General features: G+C 45.5%; 1 protein-coding gene and 1 long non-coding RNA gene across 4 annotated transcripts in view; one reads left to right on the top strand and one right to left on the bottom strand.

Moving 5' to 3' along the window:
• LOC108011916 (uncharacterized) overlaps positions 1 to 18,196 on the top strand; it is a 323,723-nt gene that overhangs the window by 268,113 nt on the left and 37,414 nt on the right. The gene's annotated exons all lie outside the window — the stretch shown is intronic.
• Positions 14,890 to 15,898, bottom strand: LOC136117486 (uncharacterized). The gene is made up of 2 exons (XR_011604377.1): positions 15,246 to 15,898; positions 14,890 to 15,114 (listed from the first exon to the last, which is right to left on the bottom strand). It is a non-coding gene; the product is annotated as an uncharacterized lncRNA (long non-coding RNA).

The raw sequence follows: 18,196 nt of genomic DNA, 5'->3' as shown, positions 1-18,196 counted from the left end.
GCTTTCGGATCGCGCAGACGATTGCCAATCACTTCTTCTCGGACGTTGAGTAGATCTTCTCAGCGCCGTTAAGCTTGACTAGGAGATTACCTTTTCGCCTTATGCCCCGATGCCGAAGTCGCTCGCGTCCGTTTGCAGGATGAATGGTTTGTCGAAATCCTGGCACGCCAGTACGGGGTCTGGTACGAGTCTTGCCTTTAACTCTCCGAATGCCGTCTGATGTTCCTGTGTCCACACCCACTTGTTGCCCTTGAGTAGCAATTTGTTGAGTGGATTGACTATTTTAACGAAGTCAGGTAAGAATCGGCGGTACCCTGATGCTACGCCCAGGTACTGTCGGAGTTCTCTTACTGTGGTTGGTGGTTCTTGTTCGGCGATGGCTGCTACCTTTTCCGGATCCCTGCCTATTCCTTCGCTAGTCACTCGACGGATATAATAGTTCTGTCTTGAAAAATTGTAATTTTTCCGGGCTTAGCCTCAGATTTGCTTCCTTTAGTCGCCGTTACACTCCTTTCAGATTTGCTTTGTGTTCTTCTAGCGTGCTTCCGACCACTAAGATGTCATCCTGGTAGGCAAATGCGTGGGGTGACATTTCGGGACCGATCACACGGTCCAGCACCCGTTGAAAAGTCGCAGAGGCCGAATGAAGTTCAAATGGCTTTACTCTCTACTGGAATAAGCCTTTTCCCGACACTGTAAAAGCCGTGTATTGCCTGCTGCTTTTTTTAAGCGCAAGCTGCTGATGTACCGTGCTTCCCTCAGTTGGTCGAGAATATAATTTATTCGGGGCTGTTACGTACGCCCTCTACATAGAAAGATTGACATATAGAAACAATGATGAATCTTTAGCCAGGGGGAGGGGTGCTTGGGACTAACCAGACTCATACTGGTAAAGGCAGAAGAAAATACAATTCCGCAATTCTCGGGTGTCGCGTATCTAGAACAACGGCCACGATCGACCTACTGGTAACCATACTCCAGTAGCTGGCAAAGTCCAACAGCCGACCGTTGACTCCCAAGATAGTAGATATCGAGGAATAGTAATCCTAGCTGGGAACACCTAGGTGATCCGATCCATACCGCCAGCCAAGTAAAAGCTCTAGTCTGGTATAAAAGACCTTAGACAATTAGAGAAGAGGAGAGAACCCAATTGACGGAAGCCGGCACCTTCGAGGGAAGGCGACTTTTCCTGGGGCAGTCGTCCACGGAGTCTTCTGCCACCAGGACCAGCCACCATATCCAGTCGACATCCGAAATACTGGATTTTTGTGGACGCAGTATCCGTGATCCCCACGCTCCTGAAATTTGTTCAGCTATAGGAGCCATCCGTTTAGAGCGTAGCGACCGATAGCATACGTCGGAGAAAGTAGTGATGCAATATAAATGTGTTAATCGAGCCAAATAAAGCTAAGGTGAACTCATGCATAACTAAAGACCAATATCCTCAAATAATACAATTGGATGACAAGTGAAAAACAAAAAAAAACATTGGAAGCATTCAAACATGCATTGAAATATATTTAAACCAACCGAATCAATAGACAAAGTGCGAATCATGATGAACAATTAGAGAGGACGAATCTCTCCACCAGCCGTTAAAGAAGTCGCATGCCTCTGGCATAATATATATATATGTTTTGTGTTTAAATGAACTGGTATACTTAAAAACAGCCGTATTTTGGTGCACGTATATTTATATATATATCCAATATAATATTTTCCCAAAGCCCAGGATTCGGAGCGTGGAGATCTCATCGCTCCGGATTGAAAGAGGGGGTAGTTTGTCGGAACACGGTTCCTTTCTCATAAACATAGATATATAAATATTCGTGCAGTATCCTACAAAAACACTTGGCTACTGTAAACTTTTCAGCGGCGAGTATCAGCCTTGTAGCTGTGTGTACAACTGCAAGAGCCCTCTGAGCGACGTTTGTAGTCGTGAATTGTCTGCATTTTGCTGATGTGTCCACCCTCACAGGTGGTAAATTCGATACTCTCCGCTAACAAATTAGCTGTCAATTAATTAATTTCCATATGAATTAGCCAACATTATGTTACTCATCCACGACGCACGCTGATATATGTATTTTTTCTTAAATTTATAATGTAAAAGAATTTCAAAAACATGAAGTGCCACAGCTTTATTAAGGGGGGTGTGCTGACGCGAGAAGTGGAGTAGGCCAAGAACAATGACATAACTTTCGACGGACAACCTTGACAATAGGGGTTCGTATTGCGCGGCCCGCGACGAGCCATTGGCACAGCCCGATCGTATTGCGATCAAGCGACAGCTAAGCTTGTGGAGCAGTGTGGCACTTTAAATATTTGTTCTCGTTATGTTGGATAGGAGAGAGGCTTACCAAGATCCCACGACCCGAATACGACGTAGCTTATGCCGACAAATGGTGCCTGAACATCGGACGCCTCTCAATCGGCCCAAGTTCCTGTCTGGACTCGGGCACCAATATGCCCACGTAACAGGGCATTGGGTAGGCATCCTTTGTAGACATGGCGTTAATTTGCCTGAAGTCGACGCACAGTCGCCCGTCTTTTTTTTAACCATCACGATGGGAGAGCTGTATGAGCTTTTTGAGTGCTCTATGTACCCCATTTGCATTTATCTCCCCTTGAACTTTCGGATTCTTGTGGTAGTACCGCTGCTTGATTGGTTTGTCGTCCTTCATCGTGATCTGATGCTCTGCCATGTTTCATGTTCCCGTTATGGTGTTGAAGCTCCTTAGCTCTGCACCCAGGAATTTCGACGTGTCGTTATCGTCGCTTGTCTGTTGCACGACTGCCACCGATAGCTTCTGCTTGAGCCATCCATTGTGTAGATTCCTGACTGGTATTATTATTTCGTGTCCAGCACACTTTATCTCGGTTCCGACTTGTGTTACAAATTTCCATCCCAACACCAATGAATCCACTACCCCTGGTAGGATCAGCAGGCTCATGGTCAGTAGCTTGTTCCCGAATGCGATTTCCATCTCCACCTGTGCATCGATTCCGCTGCATCTTCTGTCTGCCAACCTAACTTGGCGTCTTATCCTCGTAATCTTTCCGAGGGCAGCCAGGTTGTCCGCCAGTTCTTCGCTCATGAAGCTTGCTGTTTCCCCGGTGTCGATTTTGACCTTGTACGTGCCTCCACCGCTGCGGACAACAGCTGCTCCTCCTCGAACAGCTTGCCAGTTAGTTTGGAGAGGTAGTATCTTGCGACCCCCGCACGCCACTCTGCGGCTGAGATCGCTGTCCATTTCCCGTCTGTTGGCAGCCTGACGCCTACTCTCCCGCACATCTAGCAGAACACCAGGCGTCGGTGTCGACATCCACGCCTCCGCACTTTCGGCAGGCCTCCTGGTGGTCGGTGATGAGTGTTGTTCATGAGGCCTTTGTGTTGTGCTTGGTGGCCTCCACACAGTGGTTGTTGGCTGCTTCTGTTGGTACTGTTGTGGTGCCCGCTGGCCTCCGTACGGTGAGTTTGTTGCCTACCGCCGATCGTTTCTTCGAGGTTAGTAGTATCCTTGGAGTCATTTTGTGGTATCCTTGGAGTCATCTGTAGTATCCTTGGAGAATCCTAGGAGTTATCCTTGGAGTTATTTCGTAGTATCCTTGGAGAATCCTTGGAGTTATCCTTGGAGTAATTATGTAGTATCCTTGGAGAATCCTTGGAGTCATCCTTCGAGAATGCTTGAAGTTATACTTGGAGTCACTTTGTATCATCCTTCGAGTTATTTCATAGTATTTTTGGAGAATTCTTCGAGTTAACTTTTAGTGTCCTTGGATAATCCTTGGAGTATCCCTGTAGTGTTCTTGGAGCATCTTCGGAGTTACCCTGTACTGTCTTTGGAGAGTCCCTGGAGTTATCTTGTAGTGCCCTTGGATAATCCTTGGAGTTTCCCTGTAGTGTCCTTGGAGGATTCTTGGATCATCCTTCGAGGGTCCTTGGAGCATCCTTGGAGTTTCCCTGGAGTGTCCTTGAAGCGTCCTTGGAGTTTTTTTTCGGGGGATCTTTGAAGTCATCCTTGGAGCGTCCTTGGAGTGTCCTTCGAGGATCCGTGGAGTGTCGTTAGAGTGGTCTCGGAGGATCCTTGGAGAATCCTTGGAGGTCCCGTCGTATCTTGGGGCCAATTTTGCTGCGAAAGCTTCGGCTGCTTTCGATAAATGGTGTTCCTTGGCCCACACGACGTCACTCATCGCTGGCTTCCATTGCCTCCTCCTAAAGTTATAATGCCTAACCTGGTCCTGGGAGGTTTTCTCCAGATTTCGCCTTACAATCTCGAAGATGTCCCTGAGTTTGTTGGCCTTCTCCTCCGGGGTCTCAGTCGGTCGTCCGGTCCCTAAGGTCTCTCTGTCGTATAGGGCGGTCGGAAATCTTGGTTCTCTGTCTTGGGTAATGAACGACGGTGTGTAACACGTAGATTCCGAAACGCTCGTGTTTACTGCCAGCATGACTTCAGGCCATTTTTCGTCCCAGTTTTTTTGGTCCTGCCCTGCGAACTGCGCTATCATTGTCTTCACGGTCCTATTTGCCCGCTCCGTCGGGTTCTCTTGCGGGGTGTACGGAGCTGTGAGCTGTTGCTCGGTATCCATCTCGGCCAGGAAACTCTTAAAGATTCTTCTTCGCTGTGCATACCTGGCCGTGGTATCGGGCTGCCATATGTGCTATTGTCCTTCAGCTTTCTTCTTGTCCAGCTGCCGGTGAGTCGTGGCTTTCCTTCAGCACTGTTTCCCGTAGAGCTTTCGGGATGCACATCTTCCACGCCGCGACATCCACGCTGCTCGCCCTATGTGGTATACCTCTGTATAGGGTGTCACCCTCCATCATGAAGTCCGGGTAATTTTGCGGCTGGATCCTTATCTTTTCCCGCATTTCCCGAATCCAGCTGCATGCTGCAGAAGCATCCGCCGCCGATGTCTTCTTGATACCTCGAAGCGTCTCTGGTAGTGGCTGCCTTGACAAAGCGTCTGCCACCACGTTAAGCTGTCCTTTCCCGTACGCTATCACGAAGTCGTACTGCTGCAACCCCAGGGCCCATCTCGCGATCCTTCCTGAAGGGCTTTCTACCATACCATATGGTATGTTACTACTTTAAAGTGATAACCTTCCAGATGTGGCCTGAGCTTTCGGATCGCCCAGACGATTGCCAAGCACTTCTTCTCGGACGTTGAGTAGATCTTCTCAGCGCCGTTAAGCGTTCGGCTTGAGTAGGAGATTACCTTTTCGCCTTTTGCCCCGATGCCGTAGTCGCTCGCGTCCGTTTGCAGGATGAATGGTTTGTCGAAATCCGGGCACGCCAGTACAGGGTCTGGTACGAGTCTTGCCTTTAACTCTCCGAATGCCGTCTGATGTTCCTGTGTCCACACCCACTTGTTGCCCTTGAGTAGCAAATTGTTGGGTGGATTGACTATTTTTAGGAAGTCAGGTAAAAATCGGCGGTACCCTGATGCTACGCCCAGGTACTGTCGGAGTTCTCTTACTGTGGTTGGTGGTTCTTGTTCGGCGATGGCTGCTACCTTTTCCGCATCCGTGCCTATTCCTTCGCTAGTCACTCGATGGCCAAGATATAATAGTTCTTTCTTGAAAAATTGTCATTTTCCGGGCTTAGCCTCAGATTTGCTTCCTTTAGCCGCCGGAACACTTCTTTCAGATTCGCTTTATGTTCTAGCGTGCGTCCGATCACTATGATGTCATCCTGGTAGGCAAATGCGTGCGGTGACATTTCGGGACCGATCACACGGTCCAGCACCCGTTGAAAAGTCGCAGACGCCGAATGAAGTTCAAATGGCTTTACTTTCTACTGGAATAAGCCTTTTCCCGGCACTGTAAAAGCCGTGTATTGCCTGCTGCTTTTTTTAAGTGGGATTTGCCAGTATCCATCCTTCACGTGCAAGCTGCTGATGTACCGTGCTTCCCTCAGTTGGTCGAGAATATAATTTATTCGGGGCTGTTACAATGGTGAATCTTTAGCCAGGGGGAGGGGTGCTTGGGACTAACCAGACTCATACTGGTAAAGGCAGAAGAATATACAATTCCGCAATTCTCGGGTGTCGCGTATCTAGAACAACGGCCACGATCGACCTACTGGTAACCATACTCCAGTAGCTGGCAAAGTCCAACAGCCGACCGTTGACTCCCAAGATAGTAGATATCGAGGAATAGTAATCCTAGCTGGGAACACCTAGGTGATCCGATCCATACCGCCAGCCAAGTAAAAGCTCTAGTCTGGTATAAAAGACCTTAGACAATTAGAGAAGAGGAGAGAACCCAATTGACGGAAGCCGGCACCTTCGAGGGAAGGCGACTTTTCCTGGGGCAGTCGTCCACGGAGTCTTCTGCCACCAGGACCAGCCACCATATCCAGTCGACATCCGAAATACTGCATTTTTGTGGACGCAGTATCCGTGATCCCCACGCTCCTGAAATTTGTTCAGCTATAGGAGCCATCCGTTCAGAGCGTAACGACCAATAGCATACGTCGGAGAAAGTAGTGATGCAATATAAATGTGTTAATCGAGCCAAATAAAGCTAAAGTGAACTCATGCATAACCAAAGACCAATATCCTCAAATAATACAATTGGATGATAAGTGAAAAAGAAAAAAAAAATATTGGAAGCATTTAAACATGCATTGAAATATATTTAAACCAACCGAATCAATAGACAAAGTGCGAATCATGATGAACAATTAGAGAGGACGAATCTCTCCACCAGCCGTTAAAGAAGTCGCATGCCTCTGGCATAATATATATATATGTTTTGTGTTTAAATGAATTGGTATACTTAAAAACAGCCGTGTTTTGGTGCACGTATATTTATATTTTATATTTTCCCAAAGCCCAGGATTCGGAGCGTGGAGATCTCATCGCCCAGGATTTAAAGAGGGGGTAGTTTGTCGGAACACGGTTCCTTTCTCATAAACATAGATATATAAATATTCGTGCAGTATCCTACAAAAACACTTGGCTACTGTAAACTTTTCAGCGGCGAGTATCAGCCTTGTAGCTGTGTGTACAACTGCAAGAGCCCTCTGAGCGACGTTTGTAGTCGTGAATTGTCACGATTTGTGTGCACCTTCACAGGTGGTAAATTCGATACTCTTCGCCAATAAAATAGCTGTCAATTAATTAATTTCCATATGAACTAGCCAACATTATGTTACTCATCCACGACGCACGCTGATATATATATTTTTTCTTAAATTTATAATGTAAAAGAATTTCAAAAACATGAAGTGCCACAGCTTTATTAAGGGGGGTGTGCTGACGCGAGAAATGGTGCCTGAACATCGGACACCTCTCACTCGGCCCAAGTTCCTGTCTGGACTCGGGCACCAATATGCCCACGTAACAGGGCATTGGGTAGGCATCCTTTGTAAACATGGCGTTGATTTGCCTGAAGTCGACGCACAGTCGCCCGTCTTCTTTTTAACCATCACGATGGGAGAGCTGTATGAGCTTTTTGAGTGCTCTATGTACCCCATTTGCATTTATCTCCCATTGAACTTTCGGATTCTTGTGGTAGTACCGCTGCTTGATTGGTTTGTCGTCCTTCAGCGTGATCTGATGCTCTGCCATGTTTGATGTTCCCGTTATGGTGTTGAAGCTCCTTAGCTCTGCACCTAGGAATTTCGACGTGTCGTTATCGTCGCTTGTCTGTTGCACGACGGCCACCGATAGCTTCTGCTTGAACCATCCATTGTGTCGATTCTTGGCTGGTATTATTATTTCGTGTCCAGCACACTTTATCTCGGTTCCGACTTGTGTTACAAAGTTCCATCCCAACACCAATGAATCCACTACCCCTGGTAGTATCAGCAGGCTCATGGTCAGTAGCTTGTTCCCGAATGCGGTTTCCACCTCCACCTGTGCATCGATTCCGCTGGAGTCATTTTGTGGTATCCTTGGAGTCATCTGTAGTATCCTTGGAGAATCCTTGGAGTTATCCTTAGAGAATGCTTGACGTTATACTTGGAGTCATTTTGTGTCATCCTTCGAGTTATTTCATAGTATTTTTGGAGAATTTTTCGAGTTTACTTGTAGTGTCCTTGGATAATCCTTGGAGCATCCTCGGAGTTACCCTGTACTGTCTTTGGAGAGTCCCTGGAGTTATCTTGTCGTGCCCTTGGATAATCCTTGGAGTTTCCTTGTAGTGTCCTTGGAGTATCCTTGGAGGATTCTTGGAGCATCCTTGGAGTTTCCCTGGAGTGTCCTTGAAGCGTCCTTGGAGTGTCCTTGGGGGATCTGTGGAGTCATCCTTGGAGCGTCCTTGGAGTGTCCTTCGAGGATCCGTGGAGTGTCGTTAGAGTGGTCTCGGAGGATCCTTGGAGAATCCTTGGAGGTCCCGTCGTATCTTGGGGCCAATTTTGCTGCGAAAGCTTCGGCCGCTTTCGATAAATGGTGTGCCTTGGCCCACACGACGTCACCCATCGCTGGCTTCCATTGCACAGTGGTTCCGTCAGAGGCCAAAAATCAAAAAATTTGATGACATATTTTTTAAGCAAAATGTATCAAAATTGTCTCTTAAAAGTCCAAACTTCTCTTTGGCATACCGGATTTTACTAGAAATCTAACGGTACTTTCTAAAAATAGATTTGCAATCGTGAACACGTGTTCATTTTGGCAACGCAGCTGCGCTTTGGAAGTTATTTCTCTCTTTCAATTCGCCCTTTAAGGTGATCAGACGTACGCTGCAGTGCTCCGATTTGAATAATTTAACATGAATTATGAAATTGAAGGTATTTACTTTAAATTGAGATATTAATAATTAACTTTCCTGAAAAAGTTTTTTCGTAAAACTAATTTCATCGAATAACCCTTTTTTGTGTATTTTTTTAAAGTATATTTTATGTTTAGTTAGACTTTTAGTTATGTTCCAAGAAAACCCAGAACTTGGTTTGTATGTTTTTGTGATCGTCTTATTTTAGGTTACTAAATATTTTAAAATTAGCTGCCGAAATTTGCCGATGTGTGTTTTCTACTAATATTACTAAAGCAGTTAAAGGTGAGTCTTTGCTTATTGTGCTGTTGCGCTTTTGCGCAGTTGCTTTGTCTTCGTCTTTAGTGGTTTGTGTTTTTGCAAAAATATTAATTTGTAAATTATTATTTAAATTTTGATTTTGGATTTTGATAGGTGCATCGCAAAAATGTGTTTTTCCACGTCTGCATATTTTTAATATGTGGTGCACAGGTAATGGAACCAACGCCGAAAAAATGAGGAAATTGATTTCCGATGTGCAAGCGGATATTGAAAACAACGGCTACATTATTCCAGAGTTGAGCGAAATATCCAATAAAATTGAGAACCTCTGCAAAACAATTGTAACTTTTTGGAAAAATTACAAACGGACAAAATCTGCAGTTATTAAATATCAATCTGGATGGCTTAATACAAAAGAATCAATTTCAATAAAACGCCCCTATTGCAAATCAAATCAAATAGAGGAAAGTGCTCATCGGGGCCGTCCTAAACTTGAATTTGAGGAGGCTTCAGAGAGAACAAAGCTACGACGTGTAGGTCAGCTCATTAAAATAGATGAATCCGCTGTTTCTTCTCTACGTAATGATGATCGAAATCAAAATTTCCTGCCGGCAGATCCCATGGAAGTTATTTCGCTTTTAATGGAGACCTCCATGACGAAGCACCAATATTTGCTGATAAGAAACTTTGTAAATAGCAAAATATCCTTTGAATTTTTTCCCAGTTACCAAAGATTACTAAGTCTCAAAAAAATAAGATACCCTGATGGTATTTATATAGACGAATCTCGTGCGGAAGTCGAACTACAAAGCTTACTAGACAATACGGCATCTAGTATAATAGAGCTTCAAAACAACATCATTGAAACTATGCCTGAAAATATAGTTACGAATTTAACTTTAATTGGAAAATGGGGCTTCGATGGAAGTACAGGGCATAGCGAGTATAAGCAAAAGTTTTCAAACGGTGATTTGGACGACAGAAGCTTATTTGTAACATCCTATGTACCTCTCCAACTGGTTACTCAAATAGATAACACAATAATTTGGAAAAACCCCCGGCCATCATCGACTCGTTACTGTCGACCAATAAGATTTCAATTTAAGAAAGAGACCGCGAAAGTGTCGAAAGACGAAGCAGAATATTTTGACGCAAAAATTAAACAATTAAAGCCAAAAGAATTAAGCGTCTCTAATAAAAAAGTTGTTATTACCCATAGCTTGCATCTTACAATGGTTGATGGAAAGGTGTGCAACGCAATCAGCGAATCATCCTCGGCAACGTGTTATATATGTGGAGCAAAGCCAACAGAAATGAACAATATACAAAAATGTTTGAGTAAAGAAGTTCGCCCAAGATTTTACGAATTTGGCTTATCTCCACTACATTCTTATATACGCTTCTTTGAATATTTTTTACATATTTCATATAAGCTAGAGGTCAAAATGTGGCAAGTACGCGATGAAGAAAAGAAGATGCAAGTATTGAACAGGAAGAAACACATTCAGGAGGAATTTCGCGAAAAAATGGGAATACTAGTGGACAAACCTAGAGATGGAGGTAGAGGATCTTCAAACGACGGAAATATCGCAAGGAAATTCTTTTGTAATGCAGATTTGAGCTCCGAAATAACAGGAATCGATGCATCTTTGATTCACAGATGTGCAACATTATTGCAAGCCATGGCATCGGGATTCAAAATTAATGTGGAGAAATTTGAAAATTACGCGCTGGATACAGCCAAATATCTTATAGCTGCATATCCATGGTACTATTTACCGGCTACCGTCCATAAGGTCTTAATTCATGGTTCAGCTGTAATAGAGTATGCATTAGTGTCGATAGGAGAGCTTTCAGAGGAAGCAGCAGAGTCCAATAACAAGGAACTAAAAAAATGTAGACTTCAACACATATATATATATATTATATTTTGTTTGTTGATTTTTATTTTAGTTTTTTAAGAATATGTATAACTACGAAAAATATCTTCCATACCAAAATCGTAATAAATTAGATTAAACAAATATGTTTTTATAATTCGGTATCGATTGTTCCTATGGGAGCTATAGGATATAGCCGATCGATAAGTCCGATTTTTGTTGCTATATGTTTAGACAAATTTGCTAAATTATTGTTATAAATTTCAGCACGTTATGACCATTATTAGTATTTTTGGCCGCTCTTCCATACAAGCGGATCCACTGTGCATTGCCTCCTCCTAAAGTTATAATGCCTAGCCTGGTCCTGGGAGGTTTTCTCCAGATTTCGCCTTACAATCTCGAAGATTTCCCTGAGTTTGTTGGCCTTCTCCTCCGGGGTCTCAGTCGGTCGTCCGGTCCCTAAGGTCTCTCTGTCGTACAGGGCGGTCGGAAATCTTGGTTTTCTGCCTTGGGTGAACAATGAACGACGGTGTGTAACATGTAGATTCCGAAACGCTCGTGTTTACTGCCAGCATGACTTAAGGCCATTTTTCGTCCCAGTTTTTTTGGTCCTGCCCTGCGAACTGCGCTATCATTGTCTTCACGGTCCTATTTTCTCGCTCCGTCGGGTTCTCTTGCGGGGTGTACGGATCTGTGAGCTGTTGCTTGGTATGCATCTCGGCAAGAAAACTCTTAAAGATTCTGCTGGCAAACTGTACTCCGTTGTCCGTTACGACTACTTTCGGAACCCCATACCTCGCGATTATGCGTTCCCTGAAAGATTTCTTAAGCGAGTTGCCTGTCGCGCTGCGCAGCGGCACTAACTCAGTCCACTTGGACAGCCGGTCTATCAGAACTAGCAGCATTTGGTGGCGTGCTTTGAACGCGGCAAGGGTCCAAAGATGTTCGCACATATCCTTGCCCAGTGTTCCTCCGGAACCTGCGTCAGCATTTTGCCAGCCGCCTGCATTTGATTCGGCTTGAATCTCATACATGTCTCGCATCCTCAAACGTGGGCTCGGGCGTCGCTGTGCATACCTGGCCAGTAGTATCGGGCTGCCAGATGTGCTATTGTCCTTCAGCTTCCTTCGTGGCCAGCTGCCGATGAGTCGTGGTTTTTCCTCAGCACCGTTTCCCGTAGAGCTTTCGGGACGCACATCTTCGACGCCGCGACATCCATCTATACTTCTGTATAGGGTGTCACCCTCCATCACGTAGTTCGTGGGTTCTTCTCTTTTCGCACATTTCCCAAATCCAGCTGCATGGCTGCCTTGACAAAGCGTCCGCCACAACGTTAAGCTGTCCTTTCCTGTACGCTATCACGAAGTCGTACTGCTGCAACCCCAGGGCCCATCTGGCCATCCTTCCTGAAGGGCTTTCTATGCTGTTGAGCCACTTCAGGGCCATATGGTCAGTTACTACTTTAAAGTGGCAACCTTCCAGATGTGGCCTGAGCTTTCGGATCGCCCAGACGATTGCAAAACACTTCTTCTCGGACGTTGAGTAGTTCTTCTCAGTGCCGTTAAGCATTCGGCTTGACTAGGAAAATACCTTTTTGCCTTTTGCCCCGATGCCGTAGTCGCTCGCGTCCGTTTGCAGGATGAATGGTTTGTCGAAATCCTGGCACGCCAGTACGGGGTCTGGTACGAGTCTTGCCTTTAACTCTCCGAATGCCGTCTGATGTTCCTGTGTCCACACCCACTTGTTGCCCTTGAGTACCAAATTGTTGAGTGGTTTGACTATTTTTACGAAGTCAGGTAAAAATAAGCGGTACCATGATGCTACGCCCAGGTACTGTCTGAGTTCTCTTACTGTGGATGGTGGTTCTAGTTCGGCGATGGCTCCTACCTTTTCCAGATCCGTGCCTTTTCCTTCGCTAGTCACTCGATGGCCAAGATATAATAGTTCTTTCTTAAGAAATTGTAATTTTTCCGGGTTTAGCCTCAGATTTGCTTCCTTTAGCCGCCGGAACACTTCTTTCAGATTCGCTTTATGTTCTAGCGTGCGTCCGATCACTATGATGTCATCCTGGTAGGCAAATGCGTGCGGTGACATTTCGGGACCGATTACACGGTCCAGCACCCGTTGAAAAGTCGCAGACGCCGAATGAAGTTCAAATAGCATTACTTTCCACTGGAATAAGCCTTTTCCCGGCACTGTAAAGGTCGTGTATTGCCTGCTGCTTTTTTTAAGTGGGATTTGCCAGTATTCATCCTTCCCGTGCAAGCTGCTGATGTACCGTGCTTCCCTCAGTTGGTCGAGAATATAATTTATTCGGGGCATTGGGTAGGCATCCTTTTTAGACTTGGCGTTGATTTGCCTGAAGTCGACGCACAGTCGCCCGTCTTCTTTTCAACCATCACGATGGGAGAGCTGTATGAGCTTTTTTAGTGCTCTATGTATCCCAATTGGAAAAGCTCGTCCACATTTACATTTACCTCCCCTTGAACTTTCGGATTCTTGGTGTAGTACCGCTGCTTGATTGGTTTGTCGTGATCTGATGCTCTGCCATGTTTGATGTTCCCGCTTTGGTGTTGAAGCTCCCTAGCTCTGCACCCAGGAATTTCGTCGTGTCGTAATCCTCGCTTGTCTGTTGCACGACTGCCACTGAGAGTTTCTCCTTGAGCCATCCATTGTGTCGATTCCTGGCTGGTAATTTTATTTCGTGTCCAGCACACTTTATCTCGGTTCCGACTTGTGTCAGAAAGTTCCATCCCAACACCAATGAATCCACTACCCCTGGAAGTATCAGCAGGCTCATGGTCAGTAGCTTGTTCCCGAATGCGATTTCCACCTCCAGCTGTGCATCGATTCCGCTGCCAACCTAACTTGCCGATTTATCCTCGTAAGGCCTCCTGGGGGTCTGTGATGAGTGTTGTTTCATGAGGCCTTTAAGTTGAGCTTGGTGGCCTCCACACAGTAGTTGTTGGCTACCTCTGTTGGTACTGTTGTGGTGCCCGCTGGCCTCCGTACGGCGTGTGGGTTGCCTGCCGCCGATCATTCCTTCGAGGTTCGTGGTCGCCGGTGTCCTCGCACCTTCTGGACGATTTCGTTCTAGAGAACTTGTTCTCCTGAGCAAAGGCTTCTCGCTCCTTCTCCAGTTCTTCGAATACGTCGGCTAGGACCATCAGCGTGTCCAAGTCCGATATTTTGTAGGCTCTGACGGAGATTCGCAGGTTCAGCGTAAAGTTTTCTTTAATTATGTTGAGTGTTTCTTTTGTGAAATGTCCGAGTGATTTCATCAGCGTATGCATGTCGGTCTTATAATCCTTGAATGACTCGATTGAGCCGTGCTTTCGTTGCTTGACCTGAACCGTTAGTTTCGTAAAGAAATCTCTCGGTTTGAAGTATGCGTGTAAGTTTTCGATGAACACCGCCCACGTTTTGTACTGCTTGTTTTTGAGATGATTCACTTCAATGACCTCCCTTTGATTAATTCCGGCATCGTTCGGAGAATCATGTCTAGGTCCAGGCCTTTTGTGTTGGCGGACCACTCCACTTGTTCCAAAAACTGTTGAACGTCGATCCTGAACGACTGTTCGTATCCAGAGGTGCTCAACATGACCACATACTTTAGAATATTGCTTATTTCACTAATCATTACACTAAACTTCCGTGTTCCAAGTAGTATATAAGCATGTATCAAATGAAGAATAAATCAGTTATCAACGCATCTCATAACTCCGCGGTTCTACTTCCTAACTCTGCACAGAGAAAATATAATACCAAAACTGGTCATCAATCAGGTGTTTTTGCATATCAATTTTGATCCCTTATGTTGCCATATCATATTCATATGTTCGAACATATGAAATTGATATTTTCGAACATGCGCACATATCAAAGTTGTGACCAAATTGTGGTACTTTTTAATATCCAACTGATATGCTTTCGAATCAAACTGATATACTTTCATATCAGATTGATATGTTTGTAATATCAATATTAAACAGTTTTGATTTTACTTTTTTGCATCTTGTAAACAAATAAATATTGAAAACCCATAAGACATATTTATTTTTTATATATTTCGGATCAATTATAAATTATATAATTCCAGGACTTAGCAATAATAATAATAATAATAATAATAAATCGGTCATCACGCTGTACTTGGATGCCTCCTGACGCTTTACATCAGCGCCAGGAAGTCCTTCTTCTGTCCTTGATAGAAGCTTCCTCGCGAAGTGGTGGACACCAACTTGCCCAGTTCGGCATCTTGGCCAGCCATATGAATTTGTGTAGTGCAGTGTGTGTAGTCAGCCACCGAAGCGCACGTTAAAGTGTCCAAGAAATAAGTATATTAGAATTAGACCAACATCAAGTACAATTAAAAATGAAATACTTACCATTTGCAAAAAAAAATAAACAATATATGTAAATGTTTCACATTGTACACTTTCACTTTTCGTCAAATGTTAGAGTGACTGCGGCAATTTAGCCAAAAAATATCTTTAGTACCATACTAAATACCATAAATACACAAAAAATACGAAAGCACAGTCATACTTATTTTTCGAAGACTTTTCGATGTTACGTTTGATATGAAAAACATATCAAATTAATACGAATTTATATTAATATGATGCAAAATCATATCGATTAGACATGTTGATATGAATTTGTATCATGCTGATATGAATTCGTATCAATTTGATATGTAAGAGGTGATATGTGAAAATTGAGGAGACAATATCAAACGGGTAATTTTCCGTTTTTTTCTCTGTGTGAGAATAGGGCTTGTAATACACTATCTCCACTAGCAGCTAACCTACGTTTGCTCAACCTCAGCGCAGTTCCGCATCGCCTGTGGTCCGGCCTCGCAGTAACCATCGTTAACATTGCCGTGACGCGATCGTCCTGCCAGCAAAGCGTTCCCGTGCCAGCGAAAAGTGCTCAATACCCCCTTGTCCGGCGGTTTGGCCCAGAATTGTCTACTTCGGTTAGGCACAAAGATTGGTGACTCCGACGTGATCCTTACCTACAAGGGTTCACACTCCAGCAACCCCCTTCCCACCAAAAGCTGAACCTCTGACTGGTGAGAAGACCCGTTAAGTTCACTACATCCACCCGCCCTGGAAACCATAGCTCATCTAGCTTCACAGGATACTCAGCTTAATCCAGCTTCACAGGATACTCAGCTTCATCCAGCTTCACAGGAATCACAGCTTCATCCAGCTTCACAGGATACTCAGCGTCTTCCGGCTTCACAGGATCGTAAGCTTCATCCAGCTTCACAGGATACCGAGCTTCATCCAGCTTCACGGGATACTCAGCTTCATCCAGCTTCACAGGATACGCAGCTTCATCCAGCTTCACAGGACAAACAGCTTTATCTGGCTTCACAGAATTCTTTGTTTCCAGGACACACACTACGTCTACTTTATCCATAGAGGAAAAAAGTCACACAAGAATCGATTTACACAATCGATTACTGGACAACCAAAATGAGGTACAAGTACAGATCCAACAGCTCATAAAGGATTATAACAAGGTAAGCTAAATCAGCTAAACGATCTCTGGCAGCAGTTTTGCGACCTAGATGAAGAAGTCCAACAAGCGGTATTACCCACTGGAAGTGAGTACTCTTCACGACTAGTAGCACATAAGGAGCTGGTCGAAAAATATCAGAAAATCTTTCTGGACAACGTGCCGACTGGAAGCGGACTTCCGAAGGCCCCCAGACGAACATCGGCCAACTTCAAGATCACAACAGGAGATCAAGTCAAAGAAGACTCCGCAATTGACAGGGTGATCCGACAGTTGCAGAAAATATGCAACGAATTGGAATCATCATTAACATTAGCCTCGAACGCCCCAACCGTCACCCCAGCCCTACAAAGGCACCTGGATCTCCATTGGGCGTTACTGAGGCAAGCCGACGACGAATTGGATAGCACACCTGGGGCCGCAGCTCTGGCAGAAGAGGAGCTAGCCCAATTCGCGACGCGATCGTCCTGTCCTATCTAGTGTCCCCATGCCAGCGACAAGTGCTCATTACCCCCTTATCCCGCGGTGTGACCCAGAAGTGCCCAGAAGTGCCCGGTTAGGCACAAACAACGACCATTCGCCGACTTGCTTAGCGACCTTTGCATAGTCTGGATGGCTGGGCCCAGCGATTGGTGCTGTTGTTTTCCTTTTTTACCCCCTCGGCGTTTGTCAGCGTAATGCTTGGGCCTGTTTTCTCGGCGTATGCTGCCTCAAGCTCGGTCCTGATACCGACTAGTTTCGGGTCGCTCTCCGACTCAGAATAATATTCTGTCAATGCCTCCCTCTTATCTTCCGATCTGCACTCCAGAGCGGCATAGGCAAAGTCCTCTGTCTTGAGGCGGTAAGACCACTTCTTCCCCATTCTGCTTTAAATTGGGACAATCACGATTTAGGCACCAGATGTGACGAACCGATTTTGTATGCCTGCTCGCTAGCTCAGTAGATTGTGTGTGTTTGTCGCACCAAATTTATATAAAGGTGACCGCCCAGTAGCTCAGTGAGAGAGCACAGAATTCACGGGTTCGTTATGGGTTTATTGCGGGTATAATGTCACAGCGGCTTGGTGGCTTGGCTGCCCTTGATATCGCCTCTCGTGGCCTTCGGTATCTCCGACGGCTCCTGGTCGCCTCGATGATTTCTCGTCTCGTTAGCTAGGTGCTCCGGTCCTGTTGCTCACTGAAGATTTTTGAAGCTTCCTGGAGATGCTCGGCGCTGCTTGTCTCTGATGCGTTGAATCGACGACTGCTTATTACGTCTTAGAGTCGCGGGAGGGTCAGCCGTGCGGGCTTAGGGAAGCGTCACCGTTCTCAGACTAGGAGGAACAGATGCTGCGCTCTACAGGGTTACACCTTTAGACCAGTGGTCGGCACACACATATCATCACAAATTTGCCTTGCATTAGTGTGAGTGTAACAAACACGAAGTTTGCGCGCGGCGTGCTGAAGCGAGACGTTTCTCTGCTTTGCACTGAGATCCTCTGCCGCAGCAAGGATCGCTTCACTTCGCTTCTACGCCGAGTGTAAACGAACGTTCCACGCTAGCCTCACCCTTTTGCTTGTTGCCCGCGACGTTTCCGCGTGGCTTGATCTGTATTGCGTAGCTGTCGTGTTGTGGTGGCTGGCTTGCTGCTGACGATGTCGTGCGCACTGCAACTTGATGTGCTTCCTGCTCGGCTGGGCGTAGCGTGACTTCTGACCATCGGGGTTTCGGTCAAACGCCGACTTCACGAGTCGAAACCATAGGGTTCTCCTGGACTACTTCTCTTGAGACCACAAACGATCGACCGCTCTCCCTTTTCGCTCATAACACT

The sequence above is a fragment of the Drosophila suzukii genome, chromosome 3, assembly GCF_043229965.1.
Source record: "Drosophila suzukii chromosome 3, CBGP_Dsuzu_IsoJpt1.0, whole genome shotgun sequence".
NCBI classification, from domain to species: Eukaryota; Metazoa; Arthropoda; class Insecta; order Diptera; family Drosophilidae; genus Drosophila; species Drosophila suzukii.
This window is presented reverse-complemented; position numbering and strand designations above follow the sequence as displayed.